The sequence below is a fragment of the Nylanderia fulva genome, unplaced genomic scaffold (genome assembly GCF_048542155.1).
Source record: "Nylanderia fulva isolate GAGA-0341 unplaced genomic scaffold, ASM4854215v1 Scaffold31, whole genome shotgun sequence".
Taxonomy (NCBI): Eukaryota; Metazoa; Arthropoda; class Insecta; order Hymenoptera; family Formicidae; genus Nylanderia; species Nylanderia fulva.
In genome coordinates this window covers 2,604,333-2,620,240 of record NW_028190379.1, presented here as the reverse complement: position 1 = coordinate 2,620,240, position 15,908 = coordinate 2,604,333, and the positions used below count along the sequence as shown (strand labels likewise).

At 30.0% G+C, this 15,908-nt stretch overlaps 1 long non-coding RNA gene and 1 pseudogene across 6 annotated transcripts; one reads left to right on the top strand and one right to left on the bottom strand.

Moving 5' to 3' along the window:
* Positions 1-1,566: 1,566 nt before the first annotated feature.
* On the bottom strand, positions 1,567-10,962 carry LOC114933906 (uncharacterized; annotated as a pseudogene).
* Positions 10,963-11,935: 973 nt separating this feature from the next.
* Positions 11,936-14,508, top strand: LOC146722487 (uncharacterized). 6 transcript variants are annotated; one of them, XR_014925150.1, is made up of 4 exons: positions 11,959-13,275; positions 13,365-13,424; positions 14,044-14,092; positions 14,177-14,508. It is a non-coding gene; the product is annotated as an uncharacterized LOC146722487 (long non-coding RNA). The 6 variants fall into 6 exon arrangements; XR_014925149.1 differs by having other exon boundaries at positions 11,936-13,275; positions 13,365-14,341; positions 14,432-14,508; XR_014925148.1 differs by having other exon boundaries at positions 11,936-13,275; positions 13,365-14,347; positions 14,432-14,508.
* The last annotated feature ends 1,400 nt before the right edge of the window (positions 14,509-15,908 follow it).

Below are 15,908 nucleotides of genomic sequence, written 5' to 3'. Positions count from 1 at the left end.
CTTTTGATACTTGCAAATATATAAACTGATATATCCGATATGCAAAAACGGGGAACGTAAAAAAGAAAAAAAAAAAATAGAACATGGAAGATAAATATTCGAGCCTGCATACTTCGTTCTTTACATTCGTTTACATAAACTTGTGAGAGTTGAATATAAAGTATTATTCTGACATGAAAAATATGTGATGTAATCAAATTAATTATTTAATTTCAGTATTTTTATCTCAATATAATCTCATAAAATATGAAATGGCAATTTCAAAGAATATGTAACCTGATTTATATACTACGTAAAATATTTTATTTTAATGAGAGATGGTTTGATTAAACTTGGAAGCGTTCATCTTTTTTAAATGACGAGAGAATATAAAGTAATAAAATGATTATATTTTTAAAACGAGTTAATTATCGAATAGTCTTAGTGTCGATGATAACGTTTCGCATTTACCTACGTCCCGTATTTGTGTCGACGAAGTTGCGACGTCAGTCTTCGCGAATGGCGAACAATTTCCATCCTTCGAGTTCAATAACTCGTTATCGGCTGCGCACGGAAATAATTCCGCTCCGAAATCGTGAGAGAGAAAAAGCGAGAAAGCAAGAGAAAAAAAAAGAGAGAGAAAGAGAAAGTGAGTTCTGTTCTATTTCCCCCCCCCCCCCCCCCCCCCGAGCTTCGACAAGAAAATCGAGTTTCGGAAAATCGAGTGCTTACAAATTCAGACCTTAACGAACGAAAACTGTCAACAGCAGTCTGCGCTGAAATTATTTTTTCCTCGGCTTCGCGATTTGTTCGCCGATGCACAAATAGATCGACTCTCTTGACTCTCAGATTATCGCATATTATATTTTCCAATTGTTATTTTGTTCTCTTTTATCTGACACTTTTTTCTTGGCGAGTTTTATTAACTTCTTTATTAGTCGTATTATTAGAAGCAGAATCGATGTTTTTTTACTTGTATATCCAATCGCGGTTTTAGTCGCGAACAAAGTTTTGCGCGGAGGTATATAATTGATATTCTTTATAAAAAAAAAAAAAAAACTTAGTGAATTATGGGCACAAATTTCATGCAGATCAATTTAATTTGTTAATTGTATACTTTTTCTGATATGCGCAGAGATATTTTGGCGTGGCCATACTTAAAATTTAATGAAATATTATTATACAAAACCGTCGAGAAAATATAATCGATTGATATAATGAATTTCGCTAAAAGGATCGATTTATAGAAGAATGGTTACCTTATAAATTTGTGCGTGCGCGCAATTCGATATATCAGAGTCGGGTATCGACTCTGCAATGACCGCAAAAATGCGGCGATTAATTTCGCTCGCAATTTATCCCGGCCGAGGCTTGAATCTCTCTGTTCATCTCTCCCGTGCCGTACTCTTTACAGATCGTTAGCATATCTTCCTTCGCTCAAGGACGGAATATCAAAGTTATACCGGGCGAGATAGCCGCCCTTTTCTTTCCTCCCTTTTCGCGCGCGAGCGCTCGCTACCGTAGATTGTGTTCCTACGGCAATTCAGTCGTGAATCTTCCAGTCGAACGGGCCGCTGCCGTTTCCAATTACAGGATGGACTTTGATTCGTTGAGGCTGCCAGACATAAGCGCGCAGGGGATCGGGATCAATATTGAGATTCTTTTGAGTCGCGGATACGGCACTCTCCGTTTGAGAGAAACTTTAGCGGTGAGCTAAAGGATCAACCTTACGGTCGCAAAGCGACAGATCTTGAAGGGCAGATCGCAATCACGTAACTAATAACTGAAGGAAAGCGGCGGTGGCATATATGGACCACAAGTCTGTCTCTCGCGCGAATGTCGGAGAATGCGTGAGTAACTCGTGAATGTATAAAGGCAGTCTAACGCAACGCATTCGCGAATGTTTCGAGCAAGTCTGACAAGTCGAAACCGACCGCGAGAATTAAGGTCTGTCTAGAAATGAGTTTACAGTTATACATCCGCACGACGGTGAACTTTCGCAGGCTTTCAATCAGTTGACTCCAAGCTTGAATGAAAATTAAATCAAAACTGTGTAATTTGGATCTAAAATAGAAACGTGCATATAATGTGTCAAAGAATTTAAACCTTGAAGAAATATTTTTACGCGAAATATATTTCTTTCGCACGATTTTAATTGCGGCATACAAATGAATGTTTTTCGAACATTAAATTAATTAGAAAAGGAAAAAGTAGATAAGAAAAGCAAGATTCTGAAAATTATACCCTAGAAGGTATATATTGTAATTAATAATGAATAGAAAACACATATTCCAATTTGATTAAAATAATATATTATTTCAAGTTATTCTTGCCACATATTAAAAATTAAATTATGTTCACATAGTTCGCATTTGAATCGCTAAATTCGATAAAAACAATTACATATAAAAAACATTTTATTTTATTAATATATATTTATTAACATAATATATAAACTTTCTAATATTATTTCTCGATTAATACGAAACATATTAATCTTAAAAAAGGAAGGAATAAAGGTTTGGGAACGCTCCTTTAAAAAAAAAGCGCCTTGTAATCCCCAATCGGGGCGGCAATAAATATATCTATCTATCTATTAATCTTAAAAACTCTAATACAAAATTATAAATAAAGTATCGAATTTGGGTTGAAGTAATTCCGATGGATAATACATAGATTTGTCATTAAAATGAATCTGATAGAAAGAATATCGTTATAATAAAAATGACGTCAGAATTAAAGCACCGATCACGATTCTAGCGGGTTTAAGAACGAAGACGTTGTTTCTGGATAAGATCACACGCAACACCCTGATATTGTCCTGGGCTTCTTTTAGATGATTTTTGAGTCCACCCACGCACATCCAATTACCGTCGTCTTCTTCCTCGCGATAGTCTGAAATGATTACCTAAGCTGCGATGACAGAAACTTTTGCGAGAGACAGGAAATGTCGCGAAAATTCCTCGGAATTCATCCGTGAGGGCACGACAGATAGGGAAAAAGATAGAAGTGACATTTTTCCGTATATATATTTCAAGAATGTTTTTACGCGAATCGATGTCACTCCGACGCGTACACGAGTGCATTAACTAATTAGTACTTCGGCATAAAGATGAAACTTTTCGCAATTTCTAAGGCTAAGATTCATTCGGCAAATGTTTACGGAAGACTCGAGCTGAATTTCCGTCTGCCATAAGATCATAATTTTCTCGAATGCGACTTGTTGATCGAATAAATAAATGGAGCAAACTGTAATTTTTCACACTGGTGTGTCTTTCGGCGAATTCGGCCGAAAACTTCGCTCACATCACTGTCGACATATCTTACGTAACTTTTGCACGACATTACACGTGTTTAGGCAACGTGCTCCGAAATAGAATTCTAGTGGATATATACCGGGTTATCCGGTTAGAATCAAACAGAATGTAATATGGAAATACGGAAACCGCGTATATCGTATAATCGACTGCAATCGCGGTTGTGCGTCGTTAATCATCATTAATGTAACAGGTTCGCAGGGAGGGGATTTATCCAGAGTTATTTAGTCGAAATATTGAAATAATCATGACAATATTGAAATTGAATGTGGAATAGATGTATCGCGTGAATTGAAATCGTGACGTGCCGTTAATTAATGTCGATATAATATAATAATGTGTCTGCAAAGCTCATTTTGAGATAGATTAGTACGGGACTAGAATGGACTATTATTTAAGTAAATGTGTTTAGATGTTTGCTAATAAACGAGATTAATTAATTTGCATCGATGACATATATATAGCAAAATCATCAAATTGAGTAAACAATATATTTGCAATAACATCGTGATTTTTATCTATATACTTTTACTAATAAAAAGCAAAGTTCTTAATTGAGTTTCTTAATCAAACTTACAAAAATTCTCTATTTATTTTATTAATAAAAAAGAAGTTAAATCATTAATTTCTTTTTTATGAAGAATCTATAAGGATGATTTTGCCTCTTATTCTAGTATTCTGTGCGCGAATATTATTCTATTACAATATATTTAGACGCACACAATCATAATACTATTAAAATAGAAATTGACGTACCTCTATAGACTGCAATCGCGATGTACATATGTCATTAATTAATATTGATGTAATAGTGATCTACGTGCGGTTCGTTTAGTAATATATATATACACATACACGCATATATATATATATATATATATATATATATATACACGCACAATTATATATATTACCCTAACAGCACACATATCCCGAAGACGTTCAGAGAACATCCTGAGGATGTTCGAATGTCCTCTGGGATATCCTCTGAATATCTTTCAGATATGTTATGCTATTAGGATATGAATATATATATATATATATATAGTATGGCAATTAGACTGACTTTGTTACATTACTACGCACGTAATGCAACTCTATACCCGTCGTACTTACTCAGGATGACTAATCTGCACTCGGAGTAACTGCTGCTAGGTATATCGATGGCTTATGTCATTGTGAATTCCATATCCGTCGGGGCGAATCCAACGGCAGTAATGAACTGTTCTGTCCAGCATACGCGGAAGGATGTGGCAAGACAGAACTGGATCGTTTCCTAATACGCTGAAGGCTATTTCCGTCTGCTCGGCCACGAGGTAGGTTTCTGAAAAGCCGTTTATACCGCGCGTCTCATTGGAAGGAAATGTCTAATGACGTGTCATCGACATGTAATGTCGTTTCTCCCTCAAGTCGGAAGCGCACGGTGGATAAAGAAAAGGTTTTATCAATCTTTATATTAACGTCAAATTATATTTGCTTATTTTTATATGACACATCACTCAAAATCGAAATATTTTTTTATCGAAGGAAATATTAAAATTTCGAACATTTCAAATACATTAAGTGAAAAATGTATATAAAATTACGTTCAATGTTATTTTTATTCTTTCGTTTAATTTTTTCCTCTATCGTCTCTTCTAGAAGACAAACATATGATATGTGTATTCCTAAACGATAAATCGATAAATATATTATATCTCTTTGTTATCTCAATTTAAATATAAATATTTGATATATCCATAATATGAGATTATTTGTTATATTTTTTGTGTTAGTGAAGAAGAAATATTTTAATTTTCAATATACTGTAATTTCATTCTGACAAAAAATTTGTCTATATATGTAAGAGAAAAATAAAGTATATGCCATCTACTAAAACCATTAAAATATTAGATATTTAATTTAATAATCATATTAATTTTAATCTTATTTTTGTCATTAATTATGTTTTCATGAAAATATATAATTAATGACAGAAGCTTCTCTCTGTTGTGAAACCTCTCTTGGTTGCAAACGTAAAAGGCGCAACTAAAATTCCCTAAATGCATTGTGGCGAGATTCATAATGCATAATGCATGTTCACGAGTAGTAAAATACGTAGCATTTAAAATGTGTATATTATTAACACAATTTTGTAGTTAGTTGTCTGCTACGATAACATATAAATATATGTATATATGCATACATACATGTATATAAAAGTAAAGACTAGCACTTTTTTTAAGTAACTATTGCATTAAATAGATCCTGTCAAGTCTTGCGCTTCTGTCAAGTTTGCAAGCCGTCTCGAGCAAATAACTTAGTTATCTCTTCATCTTGAGATTACTTAGTTAATTAGTTTCGCGATTATACGCTGACTTATGAAAGAAGCATTATTAAGCTCACTGCTGCTAACGATGTTGACAATATATTCTAGAATTCTATTTTTTTCTCGCTTAAATTAATTACTTGCATATAAACAATTTCACAGTATATGTATTAAACATTATTGTGTTTACAAAGTATTGATCATTTTCTTATTCATATCACATAAGAATGATTTTTATATTAAGAATTAAAATGATTATCTTGTTATTATTGCTTTGACTTTTCTTTCAATATATTCTTAAAAATTCAATTTGAAGAAGTTACTTTAAATGAGTAAACAGAAATCTATCAAATTGTAAAATACAATAAAATTTTTAGTTTTCTTTGTGATTGTTTAGATTCAATTCCAATCGTTTTACATAACGATTGTCATCTTTAATAATTCATCATTTCGACTTTATTTCATTATTAATTATAAATTATTTAGATTTTTCAAATCTTGTAAATCACATTAAAAAAATTTAATTTAAAAAATGATGTAAAAAATCTAGAAATATAAAAAACTCAAAATTTATACTTTAGTTTGGAATTTAAAATTTGTTTTTGTCGGAGATAAAAAGTATTCTATCACATTTATGAAGAAATTTTACCAAAGGTTTCAATTTTGAATTTTTGTTCTATATACTCCAACATCCCGTACACATGTAACAAGCGAGCCATATGCCCTCGTACAAAACAGTGGTAACTTTCATTTGATGATAACATTTTTCAACTGATATAGCTACAGTTACATCACTCGGATCTACTATTTGACAAATTGTCGGTCTGCATGGTAGGCTGATTTTGCCTGCAAAGCCACCAGTTTTCACAACGAAACTAGACTATCTAAAACTATATATATATATATATATATATATTTGAAGATTATCAAGTATTGATAAAAATTATTCGCAAGAATGACGATTTTAATTTTGCATATTCTATAAGATGTTGAGAGAGTTAGGGGTGATTACGACTATTACACTTTCAACTCTGATTGAACTTATAATTTTTTATATTATCATATCATTATATTATACAAGTCATTCACATACATATACATACGTTATGTGATACTTCAGCAAATTCGATAAGTTCGAAATATCTCTAATTCTCAATTGTGAACTGGATTGCGTAGTAGTACCAAAAATAGATAACGTAGTCATTTTGGCAAGCTAATTACTATCGAAGGGATATTTGTCGATAATTTTGCATCGTCCATAATTCGTAATGAGATTAATTAATGCGTTTGCATGATAGTGTGATTATATCATGCTAGCGTGTGGCGCGCTATTAGATTTTACAATTTAATATACAATTCCGTGTTTACCTCCCTCACCCTCTCTCTCTTTCTCGACCAAACTGCGTTTCATTATTTTGGTTAATACAATTTTGTTGTTATCCGCGAATGTCATTTTATCGGAAAAGAAAGTCAATATAAATATAAAACATATATTCATATATATATAACTGTATGTGTGCGTGGATGTGTACAAAAATAAATTTTATTATATTAAATTATAAATCTACGTAATATTTTTATAAAGCTATAAAATATAAGTTTTATGTTCTCTGTACTACAACTTATTTTCAGATAAAAATCCTTCAAAATGATATCAATAATATATTATAGAAATCATTTAGTTGATTTTAATTTCAAGAAATTTAATTTAAATATTCAAGATTTTTCGATAATTAGTTATCTTGATTAAATATTTAAATTCATAAATATTTAAATTCAAATATTCTAAAATTAAAGATTTAAGATATAAGAGTCAACAAATGCTATCCCACTAATAAAATTTAATATATCTTTTTTGATTAAGTATTGTACATATTTAATCAATTTTGATTTATATACTTTTTTTAGATTCATCGCTTCCGAATAAATTTATTTCGCGATTATACAATTCGTGCATTTAAAATATTATAAATAATTATTAATGCAAAGAATTCTTTTTTTTTTACATTAAAACAAGTAAAATAATTTATTCCTTCTTTCCGTCTTTCTTTTATTTAATTCTTTCTTCTATGACATCGCTCTCTTGAACTAACGAGAAAGTAGCGTGCGCGGTCTGAAGTTACACAAGTATTCTTCCATTCTTTTTTTCCCCAACATTTGTTATATTGTATTTAACGATAGCTACGTGTTTCTCGAAACAGCGATAGCTCGCGTTCAGCTTCGGCTATCTCGTTAGGCGTCTATTATAGCAAGTTGGCGTGAGTTGGTACAACTTCAGTGCGGAATCCCTCTCGGTCCCTACGAACGACGACGGGTGCACTCTCGTTAGCGACATCGAAGATTATTCGAGCGCATTCAGGGCCCCCGGAGGGCACCGCACGTTCCACGCGAACTTGGCTTTCAGCTAAAAGCTGGAGCTTGCGCTCTTTTTGAGAGCGTCGGCGGCATTTCGGTGCGGGAACCGTCTGAAACACCGATTGCACTGTTGCCCGAAGCCCGATCGTTACTTTTATTTTTACGCTGTTATTTTGTGACGGTTTATTGCTACGAGCTTTTGCGCAAGCAATCGTCGGCGCACCAAATTCGGAAGAATTTAAGGGAAAAGCAAACGGTCGCGAAACTAATCGCGCCTCAATCTCCGGTCGTTTCGTCGGCTTTAAGGATTTTCTCTCTCAGCATTCCAAAGTAATGTGTATAAATAAAAGATTGAGTGAACGGCTCAATTATTAATTATATTTATCATGCTAAACATTTTGTATAATATTATTCTTTTATATTTTTTTTTAAATGACATAAATAGATAATCGATAACCGAACGTTTCCTCTAACTCAAAATAAATACTAAAGTAAACAATTAAAATTATTGATAGTGCGCAATTTGTCACGTTAAATTATTTAATTGAATTGTTCACCTTTCAGGTATTAACCTTTCAATCCTTTTCTAGAAACACAATTGATCCAAAATATCGATAGATATAAATAAATTATATTGTTATAGTGGAATTTTAGCGTTTCTGCTAAACTTGTCACGTCAACACTTTCAGCAGATTTAAACGTTACATTGCGAAAGGCAATTGTTCGAATTTCGATAGCGATTTTCGACGTGCTATTTCGAAACTCGTCCATTCCGACGGAAAACGTTTGCCATTAGCGCTCTCATGGCGGTCACATTTGATCGTTATTTTGTTATAGATGCGTATGTGAATGTGTACGGAGAAGCTGTAGGACCGGCCGATTTGATCAAACCGTAGCGTCGCGATAAAAGCGAATCGACATACAGGAAGAGTCTTGCCATAATCGCGGATGATAATCGGATCTAGTGAATGTAATGTACGCTTCCGATTTTGATCTCGCTCTTTTACCGCAAGCTGGACGGAGCTTAACTTGCGAGCGATAAGACGTAAGCCAATATACTTAGGTACAATGTTTGCTACCTGAGTTGCAGGCTAATGACACGATTAGACATTCGCTTCTGAAGCAATTTGATTCAGAAAACTATAAAATTGTAAGCTACAGTAAGCTAGAAAATTGCCTCTTTGTCAATTCAATTGGATGTAATAAGCATCTGTCACACATATAATTATTTTAATTACATTACATTAATTTTCTTACACCTTCTAATTTCAATTCTTTCTTAATACGAATTAAATATAAAAATGCTAATATTTTTTAATTTTTTTTAAACTTCGATTTAACAAATTTGAATTTTCTCTCTTTCAATTTCGGTCTATTTTAAACGTTGAACAGGATATTCAAATTTAATATTGTAATATGTGATTCATATATGATGTTTATATATGACAGATTAATGTGCGATATGTAAATATTGATATAAGAATATGTTGATTATACAATTGTATAATCGGTAATAAAGCAAATATACACATTCATATCATGTGTTATTGCAATAAGTTTTCATATAAAATAAGACAAAATTACGTTTTTTAATTACTTAGCTTTTTAAAAAAATATGTAACATATCGTTTGATTTATAATTTCCGAATGATAAATGACAATAAATAGTTGATAAATAAATGAGCATTCGACAATAGATTTAAAAAAAAAATCATAAAATGCATCATTTATTTCAGTAAATTCTCTGTAACTATTCGACTGATTCGATTTCAAAAAAATATTTCACATATGAATTACGGGATGTTTTTTACACATTAAAAGATACGCGAACTTTGAGAGTCAAAATTAAAAGTCAAGTTATTCAAAGTGAAATACTTGCAAATATGTTTGTTAAAGAAAGGTTTTGATTTAATTTTTAAATAAGAAATTTAATTTTAGATATTTTATATCGTCAAAAGAAGTAAATATCACTGATTAAGCTTCATGAAAATTAATTGCAACGATAAAATCAATGATAAAAAATGACATTAACTGCTGTTTGTTCTCTTTCGTTTTTTTTTTATCTCTTTCGTGAATTTCTTACGATTTTAATGGAACTTTGAATTTCGTCTCCGAGTTTTATTAATGTACGAATACATTAAGTAAAGAAATCGTAGACATTTATCTGAACCATTAATTTTCCATATCTTCCTTTTCTTTAATTAATGTGCCTTAGGTCCCTTCAGATTGCATGCTATAAGATTCTTATAATTCTCATCGTATTTCATATTTATGTAACCATCGTACACTTCGATGTATTGTGAAGGCATAGCGGCCTTTTCTCCTGGAATACATATAAATTATATGTATTACAATAAATGATAAAACCGATAGAGAACATCGATCAATTGCACAAAACTTCCCTGTATTGTCACGCGTAGTCGAAAACGAAATCGTTAAAGAACGATATAATACAAGATTTACCCGGCACGTATTCTCATTTTTTGCCTCGAGGAAAGATTTTCAATGTTTTTCCGACCAATTCTACCTCCAACGTCACCGTGTATCCTATAAAGGTCACGATGGTCTCTGCAAGAGAATATATCACATTTCGCGTATTCGATTAGTCGCTTTCGCAAGCGACGGTGACGAGATTCGCACGAGCTCGCTCGCGTCGAAAATCGGGAACAATTTCGGCGGGAACGGATCCGATCTAGTTTTTGTTTGTCGCGGAAAAGTGCAACGCTCGATAAATTCCGAAACAAACGAAAGGTGGGATGCTCCCTTGTGCACGAGGGATATTCGTCGCGCGAGGATGGGAGCTGCGCGAACAAAAAGAGAGGAAGAGTCGAGGTCGCCGAGGGCGGCCTACAGAGAAAGGGTGGAACCGCGGAAGAACCATAAATCTAACAATTTACCGGTTACGCCGCGAACGAGGCGTCCGGTCAGAAGAAGTACGAGAATGATGAAGAGCGTCATGTCCGCGAAGACTTTCGGACGGCTGAGAACGAAATGATCCCCCATCCCTTTTACGCGTTCAAATCTATAATATTGATTTACGATTCAAGCCCTTTGCATAAATATTAAGCGATAACGATAGGAATAGCGATAGAATGACACATTTATTTTTATTTCTATTAGTTGAGTATAAAATATTCACCAATAGGAAAACAGAGAATAGATGCTTAAACGCAAATATTGATTTACGATTAAAGCTCTTTGAATAAATACTAAGCGATAACGATAGGAAAAGTGATAGCGATAGAATAACTTCTATTCTCTGTTTCTATTAGTGGAGTAGAAAGTATTCAATAGGAACAGAGAATAGATGCTTGAGTGATCTCGTATAGAGCTTCGAGGAAGCAAAATGACTTCTGGTATTAGATACACGGAATTATCATTCTTAAACTTATTTTATATTTAATATTCAAACAGTTAATGTAATACAAATTGCCGCTAAAGTATCTATATAAATACTGTAATAGTAAATGTAAAATTATCGTTTCGATAACAAAAGTTCAAATTAAATTTGTCTGACAGTTAAAAATTATGAAGTTTATTTATAAATATAAAAAGTTCGTATAAATAATATGATAAAATTGTATTTTTAATAAGTGCATTTTTAAATAAATAAATTTCCAGATTTCCAATCTAAATACAATTGGGAGATTATTCATAAAAATCATAAAATTGTGGAATATGATGTTCAATAAAAGCGGTGAAAAATTGTTTTTAAATTATTTAAAAAATATTCACTCTAAAAAAAGCATGTATATTTTGGGAAACACATTTCGATATAAAAATTTATACAACATTCATTCAGAATTATTCAACTTTGATTTTCGAGCAATCTAAAATTTTTTAATTTATTTTATTGTTATTTTATTATTCTTTTATCTTGTTTAGATTAACTCGCATTTTGTTGTCAAAATGTTGTATTGAAAAGTTTTTTTATTGTACGGGGCAAGAAATAAAAATCAATGTTTATCGATACTATTTTAATTCATTTGAGTTTATCGCGCGTATTTTCATTATATTAAACAAAAATACGGCATCATTCACCAGATAAATGCTATAAAAGTGCAAAAATTCAAATAATAATTATACAATGCGCGAATTATTATTGCATATCTATCGCGAAACAAGAGGATAAACATTTGGAGCAAGCCAATACAGAAATTATCTGTCATCTTCCGTGCTAATAAATTTTGTATCGAATATTATCTCTGCCTCTTTCGAAATGCATTGATGTTGTTTAAAACTGTGGAAAGAAATATCTCCATTCGAATTTCATTATTAAGCCAGATATGATCCAATTTTTATCACCGATTCTCGATGTTTCATGGAATTAATTTGTCGAAATAAAATTAAAAATTTTTTAATTGATTAAACTGTGAATTTTAAATATTTATATTTTAAAAACAGGTACAATTTCCTATTTCCTATTTTATATTATTAGAAATTTCTGCGAGTAAATGTGTGCATGTATGTGTGTAGAAACAGAGAGAGAGAAGGGGAGAACGAGTTTAATGTAAAGTAAGAAGTAATTTAAGAGAACGCCCCTTCGTATAAACGCCACTTTAAATTCCAACGTTTCTACGATTTATCAAAGAAATGATCTACTTAAGTTATAACGGATTACGGTAGTTTATAGTAGCATCTGGTGGATTTGATACATAACTAAAGATGTATCAGTAAATTTTGGTAGTAAAATAAGAGACTGTCATTCTTGAATCTCTGAATTAAATAAATGGCAACAAATGTACATATAATAAAAGTACTTCAATTTTTATTTCTTAAAATCGACTAGAGATTTATGAATGTTTGTTTTCAGAATAATAAATTTTATCAATTCTTGTAGCTCTAATTAATTATAAAATCTTATTTTTCTCCCGACTGCTGCCAACCGTAGGTTGGCGAAAAGAGAGGAAGTATGCGTTTCATCGAGCCCGGATCGGTCGTGACCTTAATTCTCGATAACTACTGCATAGTTTTATATCAACTTTGGAACATAAGTTTCTTATTAATCAAGGAAGGTTTAAAGCGTATTATTATCGTTATTTATTCTATTAATAAAAAGTGAAAAATGAGTATTATTTCGTCAATACGGTCTCTCATTGGCTGCTGTGTGAACCTAAGAGGAAAAATGATTCACCAATGAGATTCGTTGTAGTATCCGGATAGGGAATGTTGGTGACATTGGTATATACATCTCGAAGTAATAATGACGGGACTGATAGGAAAGGTTAGCTGTCACCTGTTGCGTGTTATTGTCAACAACAATATTAAGTGAAGTGTATTATTATGGATATATCTCAAGAAGATATAAATAAAGGAGTAAGTTTCTTCTTTTATATTTATTGTTTTTTTCTTTATTTAGAATATTGTTATTATTATTTATTTATTGTTTCTTTATTTATATGTAGGAAGAAGATACTCGCTTGAAGATATCTGAAGAAGAAAACATTATTAATAATAGAAAACAAGTAAATCTTGTTATTAATAATTAATAAAAATATATAATATAATTAATAATATAATTAATCTGTTGTAGTCATAACATGGCTATATGAATTTATATTTGTCTGCGTAGCCACTTATTTGCTATTAAATTTGCTACGTAGCCACATTGCTATAAATATCCACATATATAATTGTATAAATGTATATAGTTATTTTTTCTCTTATTTGTATATTATATAATAATTATATAATTAATTAAAAATATGTATACAAATATATTTATAGTTATACAAAGATATTAGCGCACCAATAATTATGGCAATGCAGACAAATATATTAACTTACATAGCCAATTATCTACTACAAAAGATTATTCACATATGTAATAATAATTAAGGCTATACAAATATATAAACTTACTTGTGATTACATAATGTATAAACTTATATAGCCATAAGAAAGTTAATATATTTGTCAAAGCCATAATTATAACTGCGTACAAGTTTACGTATTTGATATAAGATATTGTTGTCATCTGTCTTTGTCATCTGTCTCTCTCTATCTATCAATCTATCTATCTAGCTATTTTTTTTTATTTATCTCTCTATTTATATTATATTATATTAATTAAAAAAATTGTAGCAGAAAAATATTTGGAAAGAATATAGAACATTGCAGTCACATGGTGAGTGTATGTGTGTCTTTATTATTATTATTATTATATTATATACATTGTAATATATATATTACATAATAAAAACTTTTACATGTGTAGGATGAAGAAGCAGAGAGACAAAAGAATGAAGAAACAGCATAAGAACAGCAATAAATTAGAAAATAAATAAAAAAAAAAAAAATAAAAAATTAGAAAATAAAAAATAAATAAAAAAATTGTAGCAGAAAAATATTTGGAAAGAATATAGAACATTGCAGTCACATGGTGAGTGTATGTGTGTCTTTATTATTATTATTATTATATTATATACATTGTAATATATATATTACATAATAAAAACTTTTACATGTGTAGGATGAAGAAGCAGAGAGACAAAAGAATGAAGAAACAGCATAAGAACAGCAATAAATTAGAAAATAAATAAAAAAATTAGAAAATAAAAAATAAAAAATAAAAAACAATTAAAAAAAAAATAAAAAATAAAAAACAATTAGAAAATAAATAATAAAAAAAAATTAGAAAATAAAAAATAAATTAGAAAATAAAAAAATTAGAAAATAATAATACAATTTTTTACAAAAAAAAAACTCCCGACTGCTGCCAACTAAGTTTTAATGTTTAAATTAAAAAATAATGTTTAAATTAGAAAATAAATAAAAAAAAATAATAAAAAAATTAGAAAATAAAAAATAAAAAACAATTAGAAATAAATAAAAAATAAAAAACAAAACAAAAATTAAAAATAATAAAAGAACAAAAAAATTATAAGTATAAAAAATAAGCTTGTAAAAGTTGGAAATAATCACACATAAATAAAGTCTGTTGTTTATTATATAATTTTTCTTATTTAAATTTATTGTTATCATACATATTTAGCGCTATATAATTTACAAAAATTTCAGATTTTTGAATTCAAAAAATTTTTTTAATTATAATTATTATTATTAATTCTACAATTTACAAGAGCAGTCGGGAGACGCCGCGCTAAATTTGAGACATATACGCACGCGCACGTTTTATGTAATAAATAGACACAAACACAAATATCGATACTCAACGGACGTTACAGTTTTTAGACGCGCGGCGTCTCCCGACTGCTCTTGTAAATTGTAGAATTAATAATAATAATTATAATTAAAAAAATTTTTTGAATTCAAAAATCTGAAATTTTTGTAAATTATATAGCGCTAAATATGTATGATAACAATAAATTTAAATAAGAAAAATTATATAATAAACAACAGACTTTATTTATGTGTGATTATTTCCAACTTTTACAAGCTTATTTTTTATACTTATAATTTTTTTGTTCTTTTATTATTTTTAATTTTTGTTTTGTTTTTTATTTTTTATTTATTTCTAATTGTTTTTTATTTTTTATTTTCTAATTTTTTTATTATTTTTTTTTATTTATTTTCTAATTTAAACATTATTTTTTAATTTAAACATTAAAACTTAGTTGGCAGCAGTCGGGAGTTTTTTTTTTGTAAAAAATTGTATTATTATTTTCTAATTTTTTTATTTTCTAATTTATTTTTTATTTTCTAATTTTTTTCTTTATATAAAAAAGCCATGATGCACAAATATATTGTCTAATTACAGCTATGTAAAAATGGCTTGTTTTCAAAGTAACTATATATATAGGTATATAAAATTTTAATTAAATTTTTCAAATAATTCATCATACGACTCTAAATTAGCGGAGCAGAAATCTTTAAATAATTATCTATTTAAAGAATGACGTTGATATACAGTGGATGTCTGACATAAAGGTGTCACACCGAAAATATACATAAGTGGATCTCGTTATTTTTTTCCTCAACAAAAATGT